Source organism: Bos javanicus, chromosome 2 (assembly GCF_032452875.1).
Source record: "Bos javanicus breed banteng chromosome 2, ARS-OSU_banteng_1.0, whole genome shotgun sequence".
Classification (NCBI taxonomy): Eukaryota; Metazoa; Chordata; class Mammalia; order Artiodactyla; family Bovidae; genus Bos; species Bos javanicus.
In genome coordinates, this window is record NC_083869.1 from 90,547,477 (window position 1) to 90,572,142 (window position 24,666).

Genomic DNA, 24,666 nt, shown 5'->3' on the forward strand with positions numbered 1-24,666 from the left:
GGCAACCCACTCCAGTATTCTTGCCTGGATAATTCCATGGACAGAGGAGACTGGCAGGCTATGGTCCATAGGATCACAAAGAGCAGGACACAACTGAAGTGACTTAGCACACATGCACAAGCAGGACATTTAAAAATATTTATTATTTGTTTGGCTGTCTCGAGTCTTAGTTGCGGCATGCGGGATCTTCATGCGTGGCCTGCAGACTCTCTAGTTGTGGCTCACGGGCTCAGTTGCTCTAAGGCATTTGGGATCTTAGTTGCCAGACCAAGGATTTAACCAGTGACCCTTGCATTGCAAGGCAAATCTTTACCTACTGGACCAGGAAGTCCCAAGCAGGGCATCTCTTAGACCTGCAGTTCAAGGCTAGAGCAAATGAGACTCAGGGGGACTAGGACTAAAAAGATCTCCATCCTACCAGGAGATCACAGGTCAGTGCCTCAGACTCGTGCAGGAGTGGCTTTCTGCCTGCCTGGCTAAAACCTCTTGCTTTTATACAGAAACAATGGCTTTGAGCAATGCTCATATCTCTTAGATCTCCCTTTCTCTGTAACTGACCAGAGTCTATGGGATCAATTAGGTTGAAGGCAAAGGCCTTCAACTTGTGGGGCTTTTGAATTCCCACAGCAACTTTGTAAACACCAAGTGAAACCCTCATCATGACCGGAAGATCCAAGCAACAGTTCCTTTCCTGGGTCCCAGGAGCCCACATTGGGGAAGGCAATGGAATGAACAAAGGGGTCATTGAGCCTAACAGCAATGGGGTAGGGAAGGGCCTAGCCCAAAGAGCTACTCCGAACCATGTGCTCTGGGTCCAGGTGCTTATTTATTCCTCTTTTTATAAAGGAGGAAACTGAGAGCTCGGACGCCCCACAGCAGTTAAAAAGGCAAGACAGAAATGAAGACAGAGTGGGTCTGCATCCCACCTGGGCCACCATAGCTGTGATCTGGGGCCTAGAGGCTGGAACAGGAGCGAGGGCCTGGCATCCACGCCACATCATTCAGGGGCCTTCCAGCACCAGCACCTGATCCAGCCCAGCAGAGCGGCTCTCCCTGATATTTTGGAAGCAATCATATATTTTTAATGACCTGCAAAATCTCCCTGTGAGAAGGGAGGGAGAGTTGAAATTACAGCCAAGCAATTTGCATTGCGAATAAGTTATCCTGCCTCCTGCTCTCCAAGAATATGCAGAAATAAATGCCTCCTAATGAACCCTGGGGGGCTGAGGCTTTGATATGAATTCTGCTGCAGGGGTAAAGAGTTCTAGCCAGACTGAAACTCAGCGTGAAGTTGGAGCAGGAGGGCTGGGGCAGTCCCCTTCAGAGAGAGGGAAAAAAGAAATTGGATTATCTTGCTAGCAGTTGGTGTTTTTCTATCTCTTAGAACCACAGATTAGTGCTCCCCTCCTTCAGATGGTTGGGGAGGGTGGGGAGAGATTCCATTTAGCCCTATTTCTCCAGCCAGCTGCTCACCTGCTTGTAACCCTTCCACCCTGGCCACTGTCAAGCTCCTTCTAGATTCCCTGGACATACAGAGACCAGGAGCTCCAAAGATTTTGCCTTTTCCGGAACTAAAAAAGACCTATTAAACATAGATGGGCTTCCCTGGTGGCTCAGACAGTAAAGAAACTGCTGCAATGTAGAAGACACAGGTTCCATCCCTGGGTCAGGAAGATCGCCTGGACAAGGGAATGGCTACCCATTCCAGTATTCTTGCCTGGAGAATTCCATGGACACAGGAGCCTGGTGGGCTGCAGTCCATGGGGTCGCAAAGAGTTGGACACAACTGAGTGACTTTCACTTTCGTTTTCATTAAACATAGATAGATGGATGGATAGATAGATAGATGATAAACAATCTTTCTATCTAAAGTCAGGTAACCTTTAGTTCTGGCTGCCATAAGGAAAACACCAGCGCCCACCCCCGACCTCTCGCCGCCCTCCCAGAGCCTACAGGGTCTGTGTTTATTCTGCACAGTGAAGTGTGTGTGTGTGTGGAGCGGGGACAAGTACGTGCTTGCAGGCCTGAGCTGTGTGGGGGCTGGCCTGTGAGCTGAGTGGTGTGGATCTGAGGGCATGTGGATGTGGTATTTGTGTGGGCTTGAGAGGTGTGGTAATGATAGTTTGTGTGGACTTGTGAAAGAGAGGAGGTGGGGAGGCCTGTTCACAGCCTCCCTGGGGAGTTGGTGGGGCTGGGCAAAAGCCCAGGTCGGACAAAGGGAATCCATTCGCAGCAGACCCAGAACTCCGTGCTTCTCTGCAGCTTCCTTGTCCTCACCTCTCCCCAGGACTGCAAACACATTCGTGACCCAGATTCTCACCCTCCCCTCTGGCCCTGCTCGAGGAGCTTGGAAGCTCAACAAAGGCCCTGAGACCTTGTGCCATGAAACAGGGCCCTTCAGAGGTTAAGAAGTGGGTGCATCCATCAGATAATTTGATTTCAAAGCCCACATCCACTGATCAGAAAGAGTAGACCATATTCTTCTATCCCTCTACTTATTTCCTCATCTGGGAAAACAGAGATGGTAGAGGATGTGGTAAATGCTTTATTGTTCAGTCGCCATGTACTAATAAATATGAGTTATTGGGGTGAATGGGTTGGGACTAATCAGCAGTGTAGAATCCTATTATTGCAACCAGTGTTGGGGTAAGATGATTTAACCTTCCTTTTTTATTGAATGAAAGATTTGTTCAATTCTGTAGTGCTTTACAATTTTCAAAAGCTTCACACACATGATTTCATATAATGCCATAATAACCCTTTTTTAAATTGTATAATCTCCTATCCCTATATGGCCTCCCCTCCCCCCCATTAGTCTCTTCTCTGTTTCTGTGATTCTGCTTCTTTTTTTTTGCTTTATTCACAAGTTTGTTATATTTATCTATCTATCACTATCTATCTATCTATCACTATAGATCTATCAATAGATAAATATATCGATAGAGCGAGCTGTCTATACACCTAGCGATCTATAAATCTATCACTATCTATATGTGATAGATAGTATTTGTCTTTCTTGGACTTATTTCACTTAGCATAATGACCTCCAAGTCTATCTGTGTTGCTGCAAATGGCAAAATTTTGTTCTTTTTTATGGGCAGGTAACATTCCATCGTGCATATGTGTGTGTGTGCAAATATATATACGTCATGTCTTCCTTATCCTTTCCTCTGTGATGGACACTTCTGCTGCTTCCATATCTTGGCACTGGAAATAATGCTGCTATGAACACTGGGATACATTTATCTTTTTAAATTAGTGCTTCTGTTTTTCAGATATATACCCAGCAGTATAATTTCTGGGTCATATGGTAGTTCTATTTTTAGTTTTGTGAGAAACCTCCATACTTTTTTCCACAGTGGCTGCACCAGTTCACATTCCTACCAACAATGTAGAGGAGCCCCCTTTTCTCCATACCTCGTCCATGTTTGTTATTTGTGTTCTTTTTGATGATGGCTATTCTGACAGGTGTAAGGTGATATCTCATTGTATTTCCCTGATGATTAGCGATATTGATCATCTTTTCACATGTAATTTAGCCTTTTTAAGATACTCTGAGGGACAGCAGGCAGAGGTTTGTGGGTTAGGGCCATACCCAAGGACATAAATAACCCTTGTTATAGGAAAGATCTGTGCCGGCAAGGGTGTTTTCAGTGTATCCGTGCTGGTGATGGCACAGTGTACATTTGTTTCAGGAGCTTGTCTACATCAAGATGTCCCTGGAAAAAAAAGAGGAGCCATTATAGATTAAAAACAAACTTGAGCCATATTAAATCAAATGAACTTGGGAGCACTGATTAGATCCTGATTTAAATGAATCAAGTATTTAAAAATTATGAGACAATCAAGAAAATATGAACATTGAATGGATATTAGATAATATTAAAAACAGATTGTTATAGAGAACAGACTTATGGACACGGGGGCAGGGGTTGGAAGGAGAAAGTGAAATGAATACAGAGAGTGTTTGGAAACATATACACTAACATAGCTAAAATAGAGTGGGAATTTGCTGTATGACTCAGGGCACTCAAAGCAGGGCTCTGTGACAACCTAGAGGGGTGAAATGGGGAGGGAGGTGGAAGGGACGCTCAAGAAGGAGGGGATATATGTATACCTGTGGCTGATTCATGGTGATGTATGGCAGAAACCAGCACAATATTGTAATTATCCTTCAATTAAAAATAAATGAAGGGAAAAAATAAAAACGTATTGTTAATATTTTTAGATGTGTGCATGGCATTGTGGTTAGACTAAAAGGACAGACAGTCTTTATCTCTTAGAAAATATACTGAAATGGGTGGAATGATAAAATGTTCGGGATTCAAGTTAAAATAATCTATCTTGAGGTTTGGGAAGCAGGGAGAAGCAAATCAAATGAGATTGGCAAGCTGATGGTTCAAGGGGTTCCACTATACAATTAGATTTTCTCTAATCTCGTGTGTTCAAACATTTCCAAAATTAAAATATTAAGAAGGAAAGAAGAAGCCCTTTCTGGAGTTGCCACTTGGAAGGTGGCTTCTGCCCTCCCCCAGTGTCACCAGGACAATTCAGGCCCTTGACCAACAGGGAGGGGCACAGCTGAGCAGGGCATCCTAAGCCCTATAAATCAACAAGCACAGCTGAAGCCATTTAGTAGGAAGCTTGTTAATAAGAAAAATCTGGTTTAAATGGGTCATTTTATTGGGAAGAGGGAACAGAAGATGATGGATACCAGGGCCGCCCTGGCAGTGGGGAAGTTTATACTAGTGCCAAGCTCTTCCTCACAGGTTCCGATTGGATTGCATTAACTCCATCACCACCCTGAACCTTTTCCAGGATGGTGAACCCAAAGTGGGAGCAACAGGAGTGGGGGCTGGGCCTGGAGCATGTACAGGGGAAGGTACTGTTGGGTGATCAACTTCCTCATAGATGGGGGGTGTCTCCCAGGGGTGCTGGGAGTTTTCATATTCTAGAGAAGCCACATCTGGAATCTAGCATAGACTCTCATGGACCCAGGGCAGAAAAGTGAAGGAGAAAACAGTCAACTCGAAAGACAAGAAGGTTTTAAGTAGAGCACGTGCTCAGTCACTTCAGCTGTGTCCAACTCTTTGCTATAGACTGTAGCCCACCAGGCTCCTCTGTCGGGATTTTCCAGGCAAGAATACTGGAATGGGTTGCTGGTCCCTTCTCCAGAGGATCTTCCCAACCCAGGGAACCTGCATCTCCTGCATTGCAGGCAGAGTCTTTACCACTGAGACAGCAGGGAAGCCCATAAGTAGAGTAACCTGAGCCAAAGACAGAGGGAAGGCCTCCTGTAGGAGTGGGACTTTGAAGGGGGATCTTAATGGAAATAACCCAAGAGGGACCCTGAGAAATAATGTAGCCAAACCCAGGTGAGGATACTTGTGGTTAAATTGCACTGGAAAGTGGTTTTGATGAAAGAGGCCTTGGAGGGTCACATGACTTGGCTTGCTCAGCCCAAGGCCTAAGAAGACCTAAGCACCTGAATCCAGGGCTTTTAGGTAGTGACAGGCCGAGGCAAGGGACCCTGGAGGAACCAGGAACTCAGCTTTCTATCCTTTCTGAATTTGCCAGCAACCCAGGGCTGCTGCAAGGGTCAGAGGAAGAGTGCTGAATTTGGAGTTAAAACACTCAAGTTCCAGCTTTGCTATTTCCCAGTGGCAAAACTTTGGGAAAGTGGCAAATCACTTGCATTCCATCAGCCTCAATTTCTCTATTGGCAACAGGATGAATGACATGTTTTGTTTTGTTTTTTAACTTTTTATTTTATATTGCGATATAGCCAATTAACAATGTTGTGATAGTTTCAGGTGAGCTTGAAGGCACTCAGCCTTGCACACACATGTATCCATTCTCCCCCAAGCTCCCCTGGCATCCAGCCTACCACATAACATTGAGCTGAGTTCCATGACCACACCTGTTTTACAGGTTGCTGAAGACAGTTATTTATGCAGTAAAAAGTGCATAGGATTTGAAGACAAGCTGTGGAGGCTCAAGCGCAGGCCTCACCAACCATGAGCTGTGGGCCTCTGAGGCCCTATTTCCTCATCTGAAAAATGGGAGAAGAATACCAGCTTAACAGGAAGACATATAGGGGAAATGTAATCAATTTATCACAGTGCCTAGCTCCGGAAAACACTCAATAATATTAGCAATTGGCATTAATAATATAATACACAAGAACAGAAAAGAGGTTAAATGTAGGTAGTCTCTAAGAATGACATAGAGAAAGCACCCTGGTTGAGAGAAGGAGCTCAGATCTTCCCAGACTTCGGGCATCTCAGCATTGACTTCGGGCACTTTGCTTTTATCTTTTCACAAAGAGCACAGGGACCACCCTGTTATAATACAGGCATCCTTCTGCATTGACAGGTAGCAGACCTGGAAGTGCCTATTAGATCAATAAAGTCACTTGATTGATCTGAGATCTTTCTCCACAGGCAGAAATGTACAGAAACTGTAGCCTGGGCATGATCAAGGTTTAAGAGAAGAGATAGGGAGCTTCAAAATTGGGAAAATAAAGGCAGACTATTGTTTTAATCTTGAGATTAACTGGGTGCCTTCAAAAGAAACTTTAACATGAACAGTGATTTGTAGGTCAAAAATCTTAGCATGAAGCAAAAAAAAAGAATCTTGTTTGCATTATTCATACTCATGGGGGGTGTGTGTGTGTGTGCATATATATATATATATATATCTTTAAATAAGACGTGCAGTCATTTTTCCCAGAGTTTGTACCTTGTGGTTACTAAAGAGACAGTTATGACACTTCCTTTGCTAAATTAAACCACGTCCACTTCACCCACATTTGTTCCTGGCTCTGCCACACAGTAACACCCCTCCGTGTCCTGGCCAGGCCTCTGCCTGGGCTGGTCCCCACCCCTCCCACAGAGCCGGAGGCAAGCCCAGCCGATGGCGGGATGTTTTCCTTCCCGTCTGCCCCACGGTTCCCTGATGGTAGACGCCTAGGGTGTGAAAGTGCACACCTCCAAAGTCAGCCTTCTGGTCCAAGAGGCCTCAGGAGGAAGCCAGCAGTCCCTCCATTTCCTGTGGGTGAAGGATTATGTGATGGAAACAGATCGCCCCCCATTCCTCTTCCCAAGTCACACACGCCCAGCCCAGCGCCTGAGTTAGCAAACAAATGACATCCAATTAAGGCTGGACTAAGACCCCAGAATTTAAAAATAGGTGTTTGGACTTTCAGGCTTTTTTGTCTCCTTCCGGCTCCATTGCCACACTCTTCTCTGTAGGGAGATACTGAGCTGGGAACAGTCCCTGCATGCACAAAGGGTTACTCCCCTCGTGGAGGGGGGCTGGAATTCTACACCCCCACTGGTTTGCTTGCTGCTGTTTTCCTGTTGCTTTTCTTCCATTTTTCTTCTATCTTGAAGGCTCATTAGGAACTCTGTGAGTTAGAAGACGTTTGTGTCACCAGGCTCTGCACTGCCAGCTGGGCACCAGGCAGGGTATACGCACCCTGTTGACACGGGCCAGCACAGGCCAGGGGGCCTCACAGGCCCGCAGCACTTTTTACATGGAGATGAGCTGCCACTTGGCTCCTTCTGTAACTAATCACCAGTGTTGTTGAAATATTACTACTTCTGTTACAACCACTAATGCCCCAAATGAGGAACAGGTGCTTTAGGGTAACATCAAGCACGGATGTTACTTCTCATTGGGAGCTCCAGCCCGCCCAGTGAATATCCAGGGAACCCGTTTGATTTCAGGGCCATGTTGCTGCCTCTGTTGACAGAGTTGGAACAGTGCTGGGATCGGCAGATACAGGATCCCTGTATCCTGTATAAACCCAGGCTGCCCTGAGGAAGGTTTGAGGAGCACAAGATCTAAAAATAAAAAGAGAGAGACACAGGAGGAGGGAGTGCTAAGGGCATGAGCCTTGGAGTTCACCCAGCCTCAGTTTGAGTCTTAGCTTCAGCCTTCATTAGCTGTGAGACCTTGGACCACTACTTTCCCTCTCTGAGCTAGTCGCTTCATTCAAAACACAATAATATCAGGGTTGTTATGAGGGCTCAAAGTAATGTAAGCAGGTGGTGAGCACAGTGCCTGGCACCCAGTAGGGGCTCCATAATGGAAGCCGTTACAGTTACATTGCGCCGGGTGGCTGATGCCTTTCACAGAGCCCGTCCCCTCCTCCACACACACACACCATGCCTGACATGCCCAGGGTCCCTAGCAAAGTAACTGGCTTATGATTTATACTTCTCTCCATGCTGACCCCATATCCAAACCAGATGGAGATCATAGTCATGCCAACAACCAGCATTTGCGTTTCCCTTCCTGGCTTATAAAGCACACACATCCACATCCCACTTCTCCATTCTCAGAGCTACCTTGTTGGGTATCTGTGCATCCATACTATTTTCAGAAGAGAAAGTGAACGCTTAGAGAGGGTAAGCGAGGTGCCCAAAGTCACACAATGTACAAATGGCAGACCCAAGACTGAAGTTCAGTGTCCTTTCTGCCACTGCAAACTCCCTGTTGCTCAGCACCCTGCCATGAAAGGAGGAAAACATACCCATCCCCTCTCCGAGACAACACTTCGCATCTCTCCAGGGCTATCTGCTAGGAAATTAACCAATTTACCTGTGACAATGCAGAAGCAGCTGTCAATAGCTTACCCTTCCCAAGGTAAATATTTGTATTTGGATGAGGATCTTTTATTGACTGGAAGAATTGATGCTTTTGAACTGTGGTGTTGGAGAAGACTCTTGAGAGTCCCTTGGACTGCAAGGAGATCAGCCCTGGGATTTCTTTGGAAGGAATGATGCTAAAGCTGAAACTCCAGTACTTTGGCCACCTCATGTGAAGAGTTGACTCATTGGAAAAGACTCTGATGCTGGGAGGGATTGGGGGCAGGAGGAGAAGGGGACGACAGAGGATGAGATGGCTGGATGGCATCGCTGACTCGATGGACGTGAGTCTGAGTGAACTCCGGGAGTTGGTGATGGACAGGGAGGCCTGGCGTGCTTCGATTCATGAGGTCGCAAAGAGTCGGACACAACTGAGCGACTGAACTGAACTGAACACAAAGGAATTATTTTCTGGTCTTATGCTGAGGGAATTACAATAACCCTCTAGGTGACTGCTTTTCCTTCTCTGTGGAAGACGTGTTACACACGTTGAGGCTATGACCACATGAAATGAAGGGAAGATATCACACAATTATAAAGCTGTCAGCAGGAATTCCCTGGTGATCCAGGGGTTAGGCCTCCACACTACCCCACTGGGGTCCTGGGTTCAATCCTTAGTCTGGGAACAGCAAGCAGTGTGGCCAAAAAAAAAAAAAGTTAGTAATCTTTAACTCAGTAAAGCATAGCCCAATAATTGGATCACTCTATACTAGATTTAATTCCATCTTCTCCCCCAACTAGACTCAGTACTGGGCTCTGGCTGAGTGGCTCTGGCCAAAGAGTACCAGTTTAACCTTTCTGGGCTGAGCTGAGGGAACCGCGAGCTTTTCAATGACATCCACATCTCTGATGTTAACAACACCCTGTGAGGCTGTGTGAGGTAGGTGCTATTTTCCCTTACACAGATAAGGATACAGAGAGGTTCCAAAGGCATGCCTGAGGTGCCCAAGATCCCAGGCTAGCATGCAGTGGTACCCGGACCAGTCCTGCCCTTTCAGAAGGGTGCCTCTTCTACTTCTTCCTGCAGACCTCGTACCTCCTGGGTGTTTGTGAAGTGAAGCAGCCACAAGTTTATTCTCCCACGTTACTCGGCACTGGCCATCTGCAGACGAAACAGTGAATCATGGAGACAAGTAGAACCCATGGAGGCCACCCTGTCCACCACCGCATTATATCTGAGTGTGGACCCTGGAACTCCACTGTGAGGTGGGTTTGAAGAGTGCATGGAGACAACTCTCTCCCCAAATAGAAGCCATGGGAAGTAAGCCTTAGCTGTCTTGTTAGCTAGGGTCGGGGGTTAAGGGAGGTTAGAGGTTGACTTAAGACATACTCTCTAAGAATGTGAAGAGTTAACTGTGTCTGTCATTTTCTTAGGACAAGGCAAGAAGTTGTGGGTTTATGTCATGATGCAAAGAAATAGGGTAGACATTAGAATGGTCTGACCATGAAGACCACTAAAATAGACTCATTCAAAAGAGGAGAGGATGCTGCTTCTTTGGAGATTTGTAGCAAGTTGGTTAGTTGCTGGGTAGGGTAGCATACCCATCATGGAGATGAGGAAACTGAAGTTTAGGATTATTAGATTTCCCTTTGAGCCTTATGGCCAACAACTGCTAGAAGATACCATATAAACAAAAAGCATAACTCACTTATTTTTAATTGAATAATCGTTACTTCTAATTTGGGATGATTTCAACAATGATTCTTCTTGTACTTCTATTTTGGCTCTCTAGGGGCAATTTGAAGTTTCCTGGTAATTTATCATTTTAACCACAGTTTTCCTGAGGCAGTAAGTTTATATGGGAAAAGAGTTTACTCCAAATCTTAAAGTTTTTTCCTACAGTATGATTTACCCTCACACTAAACACACATGTCATTATCTCATAAGCTCATAATTGCCTACTCCTCTAACCTTGACATCTCCAGAACAGGTAGCCTTCTTCAAAGAATATATCATCGTAACACCAGTACAAAATGCAGATGACCCTGCATGACAGATAGAGAAGTTTTTTTGTTTTTTTTTTTAATGGAAATAACACCCAAGAAAGAGAGAAATAAAAGGCGCTCTGTGACCCTGACTTTATACTTTGTCCTCCATGGATTGGAAGTTCCTGCCCTTCGTACCCACAGATGAGGAGGCTGATCTGTACCCGGAGGGCAGGTGCTCCATAGCCTTTCTGGGAGGTGATGGTTTACACAGATCCAGACACACTCTGGTCCTCCCTCCCTCATTCGTGTGAGACAGCTCCCTGAGGAGCAAGTGGGGGACTAAACTGCCAGCCTTTGGGGCTGAACCTGTGGCTTTATTTTATCCTGTGCTCACCAGACAGCATGAATGATATAGAAACGAATCGAATCACTGACTGAAACTCTGGTACACAATAGAGCAGCGTCTCCCAACCTTTCTCACAAACAGGCATATAGAAACAATCACGCACCATAACAATAACATGATAATAATCCAGAGAAAGCAGATAAGATTGCTAGCAAGCAATTGCATGGCTCCTGCCACTCCAGGACGTTCCTGACCTGCAATGGGTGAAGGGCCAGTATTTTGTGCCACCTACTGGGAGGCTCTGGAGAGAGCACAATGGTTAGAGCAGAGTGGTACCAGGTGGGAGACGGCTGTGCAGTTAGATGAGTTGGATTTTTTTTTTTTTTGAAATATAGTTGACTTACAATGTTGTGTTAATTACTGCTATACAGCAAAATGACTCAGTTACATAAACATATACATACATTCTTTTCCATATTCTTTTCCATCATGGTTTATCACAGGATATTGAATGTAGTTCCCTGTACTATATGGTAGATCTTATTGTTCATCCATTCTGTATATACCAGTTTGCATCTGCTGGGAGGTATTGGGGGCAGGAGGAGAAGGGGACGACAGAGGATGAGATGGCTGGATGGCATCACTGACTCAATGGACGTGAGTCTGAGTGAACTCCGGGAGTTGGTGATGGACAGGGAGGCCTGGCGTGCTGGGATTCATGGGGTCACAAAGAGTTGGACACGACTGAGCGACTGATCTGATCTGATCTGAACCTCAATCCATCCATCTCCCACTCCCCTCGACAACCACAAGTCTATTCTCGATGTCCGTGATTCTGTTTGTTTCATAGATAGATCCATGAATTTGTGGCATATTTTAGATTCTACATATAAGTAATATCAGACGGTGTTTATCTTTCTCTTTCTGACTTGCTTCACTTAGTATGATACTCTCGAGGTCCATCCATGTTGCTGCAAATGGCATTATATCATGCTTTTTTATGGCTGAGTAGTATTCCATTGTATATATGTATCATCTTTATCCATTCCTCTGTTGATGGACACTTAGGTTGTTACCATGTCCTGGCTATTGTGAATAGTGCTGCTGTGAAATAAGGATGCATGTATTTTTGAATTATAGTTTTGTGGATATATGCCCAGGAGTGTGATTGCTGGTTCATATGGTAATTTTATTTTTAGTTTTCTGAGATGGGTTAAATGTGAGTCCTGGCTCAGTCATTAATGGTCTTAGGTGAGTTGTTTAATCTCTCCTTGCCTCAGTTTCTTCACAGGTGTAATAGGATGAATAATAGTATATACTTCGTGGGACTATTTTAAGGATCAAATGAGTTAATCCATGTAAAGTGCTTACTAAAATGTCTGGCACAGAGCAAGCAACTGGAGAAATGGCATCTGCTGCTGTTACTGCTGTATTCACTCCACAGTCCCAGGGTCTGCTTCCCAGCAAAGAGCAAGCATAAACAGTAACGTGCTCCCAATCCAGTTAGAAATCACACTCAGATGATTCATGGTTTTCTCAAAATCTGTACCTGCTTTTTTCTTCTCTATCAGTCCATCTCTAATATGGCCATAGACGTCTAAGAGGGAGCAGTAAAAAAGGAAAGAAAATGGACTTGGGAGCAGGAATTTCACATCCCAGTCCTGGTTCTCCTGCTGGATAAATCACCTCACCATTCTGGTCCTCAAACTCTTCATGGATCAAGAGATGGTGGTTGACCAGATGACTGCAGAGATCTTTCCTGCTCTAAGATGTCATGGAATGCTTTGTGAATTAGAATTGGAGTATGAGGTGTGTGTGCTTGGTCACTGGTGCCTACATCTGCATCACTGATTTCCAGGAAGATTAACACAAAAGGAGTTAATGTTTTCTCTGAGTCAAAACACCCAATACATCCCACCTGCCATAAGAACATATCTTCAACTCACCGTGGTTGCCCTCCCAATAGCTGAATTCTAAATTAGAGGCTTTTATAACTCAAGAATGAATCCGTAAATATGTCTCCTAGGTAACATCTTGTTAGCTTCATTGCTCAAAGCCCTTGAAAATAATAGAACTGCATTTCTTTTTAAAAATAGTAACTCAGACATCTCATTTAGGCCTCCCACCCAATTAGTCTGAATTAGTAAAATGTGTTCATTTCTTTCCCGATGAGAACATTGAATAAAAACATTGGATGAATACATTGTATTCATCCATGAGAAATACATATAAAATGTGATTTCCCAGCACCTAGGATTGTTCTTACCTAGCTCTGTTTTTTCAGAGGTGGTTATAACATGTACATCCTTCTTGCTATTAAAAATTAATATCTCAGCCCATATAGTCACTCAGAAATAACAGCCAGAGCAACATCTCAATTTAATCCTGGTCCTGACAAGAACCATCTCCCTCCTGCAGAGTTTGAGGAGAATTTTCTCTCCCTTTCTTTTTCCCCATCCTTCTAGAAAGGATGGCTCTCTGAAGCCATTTCTCCGACCACCTGTGTACCAGCTGTACTGCTCCTGCTGAATGTCAGAACATCCCAGCCCAGTGAAGAGGGGAGGTGGGGCAGAGCTATGTGGCCTGAAGGACTTGGCAGAACAAAGCCCCACTAAGCAGGGCCCTGTGTTTTCACTGACATGAATGCCCAGTGAAATGCTCTGGGAAGCCCAGCCCAGGCCTGTGTCAGAAAGACTTTCCTGGAGTTTGAACACATACCACAGGCTCAAAAGACCACCAGTCTCATCCAACCAGTAGAACAGTGTTCTACTGAGCCTTGGAGAGAGCTCAAACCTGCTGCTCAGGATGGGCTGGTAACCTGAAGTGGAGCCAGGCCAACAACTGGGTGTCCTCAGAGACGTCAAAAGGGTGTGGGAGAGCCACAGGGCCTGCAGGGGTGGCACTCATATGAGGACCAGCATCCAGGCGTGGGGAGGAGTAAGATGAATGTGGCCAGGACGTTTACTGCCCACTGCCTTTGACAAATGACGATGGTCAGCAGAATGAATTCACCAGCAAAGAAGACACAACTCACAGGGCAGCCACGGAGCCCTTTAAGAAGTGCCTTTTTTCTCCCCTAGTGGTGTGGCCATCACCAAGGCAGAGAGAAATAGGCCCCCAAGAGTGGCCTGGGTCAACCAGACTTCCCCATGACTTGCTTCCTGTGATAGGCAGAAGGGTGGCCCCCAAAGATATCTAGGTCCTAATCCCTGGAACCTGAAAACATTCCCTTACCTGGTGAAAAGGAATCTGCTGATGCAATTGAACTGAGGCTCTTGAGATGGAGAGATTACCCTGAATTATCTGGGTGGGCCCTGAATGTCATCACAAGTGTCCTTATAAGAGAGAGGTAGAGGGAGATTTGACTACAGAAGATGAGAGGGTGATACGAGGCCTGAAGCAGAGATTGGAGTGACGCTTCTTGAAAATGGAGGAAGGGGACTTCCCCTCCCATCTAGTAGTTAAGACTGCGCAGTCCCACTGAAGGGAGTGCAGGTTCAATCCCTGGTCAGGGAACTAAAATCCCACATGCCACATGATAATGGCCAAAAAAATGGAGGAAGGGCTACAGGCTAAGGAGTAAGGCAGCCACTGGAAACCAAAAGGGTAAAGAAGTAGATTCTCCTCTAGAGCCTCCAGGAGGGCCCAGCCCTACTAACACCTTGATTTCAACCCAATAAAATTGATTTCCCACTCCTGGCCTCTGGTAAGTACTGTAAGAGTATAAATTCATTTTATTTTAAGCCACTAAACGTGTGGCCATTTGTTTCAGCAGCAATAGGAAATTGCAAACGTTCCCAAGAGTAGGGGATGCCCCAGTGGCAGGACCTTCTTTTATGGCAGAGAAATTCCTGAAAGACAAAAAGGAGAGTCAGTGCACTTTTGGGCAGATACACCCCAGCCTAAACACCATGCCTCTTTGGCCAACGCTGGGAATGCCTGGGGCAGGGGTGGAGGAAGAGAACTGGCGTTTATTGAGCACCATATTTAAGCCTCACAGCAGCCTGGTGAGGTAGATGTTAGGACTCCAGGTTCTGGTGAAGAGCACTAAGCTGACATTTTGGTCATTTGTCCAAGGTCACAGCTCATCAGCTGCAGTTCCCCAGGGAAGTTTGCTCCCACTCCTCTGCCCTGTGTGCCCTTTGCTTAAGGATCCTCCACAGTGAGAGATGGGGGCAGGCAGTTGCTGTGGCTACAGTTTCAAGGAGCTCATTCATTCATTCATTCACTAAACAGTTAGCCAGCACCTCCCAGTTGTTAGGTCCTGTGCTGGAGGAAAAGAAGCGACCTTCTGCTGCAGGCCACTTACAAGCTGCTGCTGCTTCAGTCGTCTTCGACTCTGTGTGACCCCACAGACGGCAGCCCACCAGGCTCCCCCATCCCTGGGATTCTCCAGGCAAGAACACTGGAGTGGGTTGCCATTTCCTTCTCCAATGCATGAAAGTGAAAAATGAAAGTGAAGTTGCTCAGTTGTGTCCGACTCTTCGAGACCTCATCGACTGCAGCCTACCAGGCTCCTCCATCCATGGGATTTTCCAGGCAAGAGCACTGGAGTAGGGTGCCATTGCCTTCTCCGACTTACAAGTCAGGAGCAGACTTTTACAACACAAGTCGTGTTGTCATTTCCCTCTGAAAACCCCACGGCCCACCTCAGGCAAGGACGGTTGGCACAAAGGCTCACTCACAGTCCACAAGGAGAGTTCTCTTGTTTTCCCAAGAAGGAGCCAAAACTTGGCCTTGTTGGTGACTTTTCAGAACAAGGAATGCCCCTGTCTTGCACTCAGGGCACCTTCCTGGGGGTGCACATAGGTTTTCACCCCCACCCACCAGGGGTGAGTTCTGACTAATGATCAGTTTAGGGACACAGTCTGTGGCCAGTGGATCACACCTGCTACACTTGATCCAGAGTTCACCCGGCCTTATTCTATGACTTTAGGCTCTATGGGAGACCACTGCAGGGCCTAAGACTTGCAGTTGCATCAACTGCTCTGTCCCTCAGGTGTGGACCCGGAAGGCTCTGCTGAGTTTTGACTGGACGTCTCTCTCTCTTTCGTCCTCTCCCATCAATGGTGCTGACTTTGTGTCCTGTTTGGTCTTCTCTTGTTGGTTGTTTCACATAGGATATTTTCAGTCTCAAATAACAAAATCCAATCCAAACTGTCTCAAATAATCAAGGTATTTTATTGGCTCCATTTAACTGAAAAAGTCTAGAGGTAGGGCTGGTTTCTAGGGAGGCTTGTTCTAGTGCTTCAAGCAATGCAGCCAGGCCATTTGTTTTCTCTCCATTTCTCAGCTTTGTTTCCTCATCAGACTCTACCCATATGAAGTTCTCTTCTCATGACCCCCTAGAGTGGCTGGCAGTACCCAAAACTGAGTCTGGTTGGCTCTTATGGGCAGGCTAGGGTGACGTTGCCAACTGGGAGCCAGTCTAGGCTAGGAGAATTGTTATGCACTGATGTTTTAGAGATGATCACATGCTCCCTATATAGCACTAGGGGAGGAATCATAGCTGAGAAGGGGAGTGTGATTTCCCACAGGAAACTGGGGCTGTCCTGAAGAAAGGGAAGAGAAGAATGGATGATACTGGAGATCCAAACCAGAAAAAAAAAAATGTCTATGAAATGTCTACAAAACTGATAGGATTTTGTTGTTGTTTTGATCTTAAATGAACAAATGTTCTACCCTTCTTAATACTTCCTTAGAGTAAATAATCTTGCGAGGTCTTCCTTAATTTAGTACTTATAATATCACATACTCCATAACACCCTGGTGACCAGATTTCTTTTTCATTAGGGCTACTAGGCTTTTAGATGCCGACTCTTCCCTCTGTGAGCTCTGCATGTCCCCTAAAAGAAGCAGTGCTGAAATATTGCCCTTGATTAATCACAGCCCAATTATCTAGTTTGTGGATTATCAGGGCTCCTCCTTTTTTCTTCCCACATCCTGCCTGCCTTTTAGTCAACCCCTGCTCATTAACAAACCTGCCTGAAAAGATAGGGTAAAAAAAAAAAAAGAAAAAGAAATGGAAATGGAAATGGAACTCTAAATCAGCCAGTTTAGCTTCTTACCAACCCTGGTAAAAATGTTTGAGGAGGAAGTTGAAAAGAAGTGATGGCATGAGATTTACCTTAAATTTCCAAGATCTGTGATAACTTTGTGAACCCCTTCCACCCTTTTGTGAGCCTCTTCCACCCCTTACCCGATCCTTCTTAGAGATATTGAAAACAGCTGAATTCTCAGAAAAGGCACATTCCTCAGATACCCAGACATTTCAAACGGCTCCCAAGTATCTCAATAACTTTTTAAAATAAACTTTCTTTTTAAATCAAGATGATTGGTTTCTCTCTCTCTCCTTCACCGGAGTGTAGTTGTTTTACAATGTTGTTAGCCTCTGCTGTACAGCAAAGTGAATCAGCTATATGTATACATATATCTCCTCTTTTTTTGGATTATCTTCACATTTAGGTCACCACAGAGCACCGAGTAGAGTTCCCTGTGCTATACAGTAGGTTTTCATTAGTTATCTATTTTACATGTAGTATCAATAGTGTATATACATAAACCCCAATCTCCCAATTCACCCCACCACTGTCCTTTCCCCCTTGGTATTCATGCATTTACTCTCTGTGTGTGTCTCTATTTCTGCTTTGCAAATAGGTTCATCTATACCATTTTTCTAGATTCCAGATATATGCATTAATATATGATATTTGTTTTTCTTTTTCTGATTGAAGGGAAGACCTGTTGAAAGGATAAGAGCTCAAATCCACTCCCAGATGGAGAATTCAGACCCCACAGCTCAGTTTCCTAGTGTGTGGGAGTCAATAACACTTGTTTAACCTGGTAACCAAAGTAAAGGGGGTCGGGGGCAAGGTGGAGCTAGCAGGAACCCCTTCCAACAAACCAGAGTCCTTCTATCACCTTCACTGAGCATCTGATCACTATTTCTACCTGCCACCCTCATCTAGCTGATTTCTCCTAATTCTGGAGGGCTGGATAAGGATTGATGACCACCTCTGGGTTTTCATGTCTCCTTAGCAAATTCAAACAAAAGAGAAAAGGACATCTATTTTTTAAAGAACATTCTTTCCCAATATCTAAAAACAAGTCATTTTCCTTTGGACTTATCTTTCTCCTGACCACTCCTGGTGGAACAGACTTCCAATTCGACTACTACTGGAATTGGTAGGAGAGAAGAGCCAAGATTAGAAAGACCCAGCTCCCTCATGTCATCTTGTGAGAGTAACTCAGTGGCTTGAGGTTCAGTAGTGAAACTGGGGGAAATGTGTTCAAGTGTAGTCCACGCATCCCACATTCAGCCTGTAGGTCTGAGTAGACAATCAGGGTTGGGGGCCTGTTTCAGTCTATTCAGGCTGCTGTAACCAAATAGACTGATGGTATATAAAAAACAGACAGTTGTTTCTCATAGTCCTGGAGATTGGAAAGTCCAAGATCAAGGTTCCAGCAGATTTGGTGTCTGATGAGGACTGATGCGTCCCTGGTTCATAGATGGCTGCTGGTCTTTTCACTACATCCTCACGTGGTATAAGGGGACAGTTCTTGAGGGGGTCTCTCTTTTTTTTAATTAAAGAAAATTTAACAAATTTCTACATTCAACATGGTCATGCCATTTTATAAACATACAAACATTCCATTCAGTAGCTCAGTCGTGTCCAACTCTTTGTGACCCATGGACGGCAGCATGCCAGGCCTCCCTGTCCATCACCAACTCCCGGAGTTTTCTCAAATTCATGTCCATAGAATTGGTGATGCCATCCAACCATCTCATCTTCTGTCGTCCCCTTCTCCTCCCTCCTTCAGTCTTTCCCAGCATCAGTGTATTTCAAATGAGTCAGTTCTTCACATCAGGTGGCCAAAGTATTAGAGTTTCAGCTTCAGCATCAGTCCTTCCAATGAATATTCAGGACTGATTTCCCTTAGGTTTGACTGGTTGGATCTCCTTGCTGTCCAAGGAACTCTCAAGAGTCTTCTCCAACACCACAGTTTGAAAGCATCAATTCTTTGGTGCTCAGCTTTCTTTATACTCCAACTCTCACATCCATACATTCCTACTGGAAAAACCATAGCTTTGACTAGGCAGAACTTTGTTGGCAAAGTAATGTCTCTGCTTTTTAATATGCTTCCAGGTTGGTCATAACTTTTCTTCCAAAGAGCAAGCCTCTTTTAATTTCATGGCTGCAGTCACCATCTGCAATGATATGGAGTCCAAAAAAATAAAGTCTGTCACTGTTTCCACTGTTGCCCCATCTATTTGCTATAAAGTGATGGGACCAGTTACCATGATCTTCATTTTCTGAATGTTGACGTTTAAGCCAACTTTTTCACTCTCCTCTTTCACTTTCATCAAGAGGCTCTTTAGTTCTTCTTTGCTTTCTGCCATAAGTGTTGTCATCTGCATATCTGAGGTTATTGATATTTCTCCCGGCAATCTTGATTCCAGCTTGTGCTTCTTCCAGCCCAGCATTTCTCATGATGTACTCTGCATATAAGTTAAATAAGCAGGGTGACAATGTACAGCCTTGACATACTCCTTTTCCTATTTGGAACTAGTCTGTTGTTCCATGTCCAGTTCTAACTGTTGCTTCCTGACCTGCATACAGATTTCTCAAGAGGCAGGTCAGGTGGTCTGGTATTCCCATCTCTTTCAGCATTTTTCACAGTTTGTTGTGATAAACACAGTCAAAGGCTTTGGCATAGTCAATAAAGCAGAAATAGACATTTTTCTGGAACTCTCTTGCTTTTTCCATGATCCAGCGGATGTTGGCAATTTGATCTCTGGTTCCTCTGCCTTTTCTAAATCCAGCTTGAACATCTGGGAGTTTATGGTTCATGTACTGCTGAAGCCTGGCTTGGAGAATTTTGAGCATTGCTTTACTAGCATGTGAGATGAGTGCACTTGTGTGGTAGTTTGAACATTCTTTGGCATACAAACAATATCTTCCATTAAATTACAATGTGCTCAGAGACAGTCATGTGTCTGAGTCATGTGGCCTCACATGTGGGGTTTAGGACAGCAGTTTCCTCAGAGGAGAAATTCAAATAAATGGTCATAGAACTTGACAATTATGGAGCTCTAAGGCTTCATAGAGGAGGAAAAGGAGGAAGGAAGGAAACCATATATGAGGGAACCTTTGAAAACATCATGGAAGCTCACAGTTCTGTTGTCATAATCCATAATCCAAGTCTACCCAGAGGCCATTTCACATATTGAATTAAAGGTGGGGAGTTTGTGAAAAGACTATAATGATTATTCACCTTCCTAGAAAACAGAAGAAATGCTTCTTCAAAATCAGTACTGATATTAGTATGGCTTATCAAGATGTCTCTACAGACTCCCAGAGTCCAGTTGGAGGAGTGTGTCCAGTAATACCTCTGGGAGGTGAGGACTGAGCTCCTTCCTGGGTCTATTTTATGAGGGCACTGATCCCCCCTGTGAGGGTTCCACCCTCATGACCTAATCCCCTCCCAAATGCTCCACCTCCAAATACCATAATTTGGGGGATTATGCTTCAGCATATGAATTTTGCTGGGACACACATGTTCAGTCTACGGCAGGGCTGGCACTTTCTTTCACCAGCAGTGGAGTTTGGTGACTTGCACATTTATGGACAGAGAGTTAAATCAGACATTGCTGGCAACTTCTCCCAGCAATGTTTAGAAGGGTCATAAGCAACCCATGCCCTCAGCAATGTTAGAGGTGTCTGTCATCATGATAGCATGATGCACTGCTGGACTCAGAAAATAATGGACTTCAAATCCCCATTTCTCACCCAGGCCTGTGGCCAAGTGAGGCAAATAATAACCTCTCTGAGCCTCATTGTCTCATCTGGAAATGTGAACTTCATAGGTTGTTCTGAGGATCAAATGCATTCATGGACATAGATGTGTGCAAACCACACTCCAAATCTGGATAATGATAATGACAATCAGGATGCCTGGATAGATGCCGTCCTCCTTATGGCCACAGTCAGTAAGTGAATAAACTTGGGAGGAGGGATGTTCCACCTGGACCACCCCCAGATGCCTTCCCTTGTGACAGTAATTGTCTCCTTAAAAACTCAAGCTTCAACTCTGCTCCAGCTGGGTTGACTTCACAGCTGCCTCCCATCCTACTAAGAGACATGCCCTCTCCCCACTGCCCATCATTTACAGTTCCCTCCCTGGTGGTAAGATGATAAAGAATCCACCTGCAATGCAGAGATACAGGTTTGATCCCTGGCTTGGGAAGAACCCCTGGAGAAGGAAATGACAACCCACTCCAGTAATCTTGCCCAAAGAATTCCATGGAGAGAGGAGCCTGGCAAACTACAGTCCATGGAGTTGCAAAAAGTTGGACACCACTGAGCGACTAACACTTTCACTGCCCACTGAGGGCTGAAAACATCTGCCTTGGGCAACATGACTTCATTTGCTTATCCAGTCTCATCACTGCCCTAGTGATGGGCACCAGGAGTGTCACACATAGACAACATTATGTAATCCTTATTTGTAGGTGACAGTATAGTAACAGTTGTTATTATTACCCATTTTTACATGGGAAGAATCTGAGACCCAGAAAAAGATTAGGCTGCTTGTCTTGGACCCTAACAAAGCTAGAGCTTCCCTCCAAGAAGCTGACAACTCCTCTTTAGGATGGTTGGTCCTCTGAGCCCCTGGAAGTTTCCTATAGGACCTCTGGACTTAGCTCCACTAAGTTCCATGCAGTTGTACCCTGGCCCCCACCCAACAACCTCACAAATGAACAGATGCCCATGAAGGAAACAGATCCTACTCCAGCTGGGTCTCAGGAACCTGAGGATTAATTTCCCTGCAAGCCAGTTTGTTAGACACTGTGTTGGCAGATGAGGAGAGAAGCTATCCGTTCAATTCAGTTGCTCAGTTGTGTCCAGCTCTTTGCAACCCCATGGACTGCAGGATGCCAGGCTTCCTTGTCCATCACCAACTCCTGGAGCCTGCTCAAACTCATGTCCATCGAGGCAGTCATGCCATCCAACCATCTCATGCTTTGTTGTCCCCTTTTCCTCCTCCCTTCAATCTTTCTCAGCATCAGGATCTTTTCCAATGAGTCAGTTCTTCACATCAGATAGCCAAAGAATTGGAGTTTCAACTTCAGCAACAGTATCAGTCACCCAAAAGATGCTATAGAATCAGCCAATTAAGCAGCCAATGGTGCTGAACTAAATGTGACCTTATATTTAATTGTGGACGTTGTTTCTCAGAAGTTTCTCACTAGTCTGGGTTTGGGGGAAAGAATGGGACAGTAAGGGGAGTGTGAGGGTCAAGGGGAGAATCCCATTTATAAGGACACACGTCTGCTCTGCTCATGACTCTCATTTCTTTCTTTCTTAAGGGGACAGTAGTATCAAGGATTCAGTGATCTCTACCACAGGGAAGTTGGGGAGGTATAGCCAATCTCTCAGCTGTAACCCAGGGGCAGCAGGCAAATGACAAGGGGACGAGGCCTCGTCAGTTGCATGAAACATTTACCTAATAGGCCGGAGACCCAGTTGCAGAAGCACATCTCTAACAGGGGTTAGGGGACAGTAGTAGAGGCAGGAGCCTGGGCTGTACTCTGCAGAAGCTCACACACAATTTGAAAACTTTTCTTTGCTGTGTACTCAGGCCACCAGCTTCGTGATTGGGGAGCCCTGTTGGTCCCCTCCACACTTTCTCAGTAAAGTACTTGGAGCACAATTTCAGAAAATACGTGAGCCTAGAGAACAGTGGAGTTGAGGGTTCAGAGGGAGAATAAGACAATAGTGCTTCCATAGCTAGCTGGCACGAGTCAATCTGGCTGCTTCCCCAGGGCCTCTGTGGCAGCAAGGGTTGCCCGCCATTCAGGTCTCCCTCCGAGAAACAACTTGCCATTCAGCTGTAGGGAGTGCAGTGAGAGGACAGGTTCCACCTGTGAGAGCTTCAGGCCCCACCTCAGTTCAGAGGCCATGCTCCTCCTGGGGCACCCCAACCAGTAACTGAGCTTGGAGGAGCACAGGGGCCTGAGGGATCCTCTAACAGGCAGTCTTGGCTCCAGAGTATGAAGCACCAGATGTATAACAATGGTGCTTGTTGTACACAAGGGAACTCAGAAGAGTGAGAGATTAACTCAGCTCAGGGGGACTCTGGAGGACTTCTTAACAGGCAGTATTAGTGTTCAGCCTTGGATGGTAGGAAGGGTGAAGTATTATAAGCAGAAGGAGGGGCAGAGATCCAGGGTCAGCAAAATTCAGGAGGATTCCAGGCACAGTGACCAGCCCTGAAGCATGGAGTGTATGGTGTTTTAAAATGGATATAGTTAAATTATGGAAAAATTCAAATGCTAATGTATTTGGATTTTATTCTGTTGATACTAGGGAGTCATGAAGAGATGCCACCATAAAAGTGACCTGATCAGATCAGAATTTTAGAACTATATGTTCTTGACAGGACAAAAATGCAGAACTTGGAGATGGGTAGAACAGTTAAAGACTGTTCTAACAGTGAGAGCGAGAATGATAAGAACCTGACTAGGTCAGAGGAGTGACCATGGAAAAGAAGACTAAGAATGAGATTTATTGTAGAAGAGAATGAGGAGATGCAAAGAAGACATTGGGGTCATGAGTCTGAATTTTCTACAAAGTAACCTTAGAATGGGATTGAGTCAGAGAGAAAGAGCATGGGTGTCTCTAATAGGCTGAGGCTGAGCTAGAAGCAATTCTAGAGTTTAGGAGAATGGTAGGAGTAAAGATACAATTCTGGAAGTCATCTCTACTATCATCTTCCCATTTCTGGTCCAGGTGCTGAAAAAGAGAGAGAGTGAAAAGAGAACAGAATTAAAGACCTAATCTTGAGAGGGCCTCCATTTATTAAAGCATGAGTACTGGGAATGATTGAGATGACATCCTCAGAGTGTGACAGGGCAGATCTGCAAAGAGCTCCAAGCAGAAGGTGATGTTCAACAGCGTCAGGGCTATAGAGAGATCTTGTCACCAAGGATAGGGATCTGGACCACCGAGAGACTGTCAAGTGGAGAACACTAGGGTGGGCGTGGGACCTTCAAGAGAGTACTTATAGCAGAGAGCTGTGGGCAGAGGACAGCCTTAATCTAAACATAAACCTTTTTATTTGAAAATAATTTCAAACGTGTGGAAATGTTGCAAGAACATAAATTGAACATAGAATGTCTATTTACTTTTTACTCAGTTTCTCCTATTGTTAACATTTTACCCATTTGTTTCATCATCTGCTCTCACGCTTTCTCTCCTTTATATATATATATATTTATTATATATATGTAAATTATATGTTTACATGGATATATATGCACATATATGTAATATATTTTTCTGAGTCTTTTGAGAGTAAATACATGCGTATGAAAGTGAAAGTGAAAGGCACTCAGTTGTGTCTCTTTGTGATCCCATGGACGCAAGACCCCTGCCTGCCATGTTCCTCTGTCCATGGAATTCTCCAGGCCAGAGTGCTGGAGTGGGTTGCCATGCCCTCCTCCAAGGGATCTTCCCCACTCAGGGATCAAACCCATGTCTCCTGCATCTCTTGCATTGCAGGTGAATTCTTCACCGCTGAGCCACTGGAGAAGCCCAAATACATACATATATCACAGCCTTTTACCTCTAAATATATTAGTGTATATTTACTCAGAATACAAAGCTTCTCTTACATAACCATAGCATATTATCAACTTCAGTAAATTTAACATTGACACAATTCTTTCTCCAA

General features: G+C 44.9%; 1 long non-coding RNA gene across 1 annotated transcript in view; it reads right to left on the bottom strand.

The window, feature by feature from the left end:
- Nucleotides 1–2,529: 2,529 nt before the first annotated feature.
- LOC133227261 (uncharacterized) overlaps nucleotides 2,530–24,666 on the bottom strand; it is a 30,070-nt gene continuing 7,933 nt past the window's right edge. Inside the window, exon 2 of the long non-coding RNA XR_009729792.1 lies at nucleotides 2,530–3,719. This is a non-coding gene — a long non-coding RNA (uncharacterized LOC133227261). The remainder of the gene's footprint in view (nucleotides 3,720–24,666) is intronic.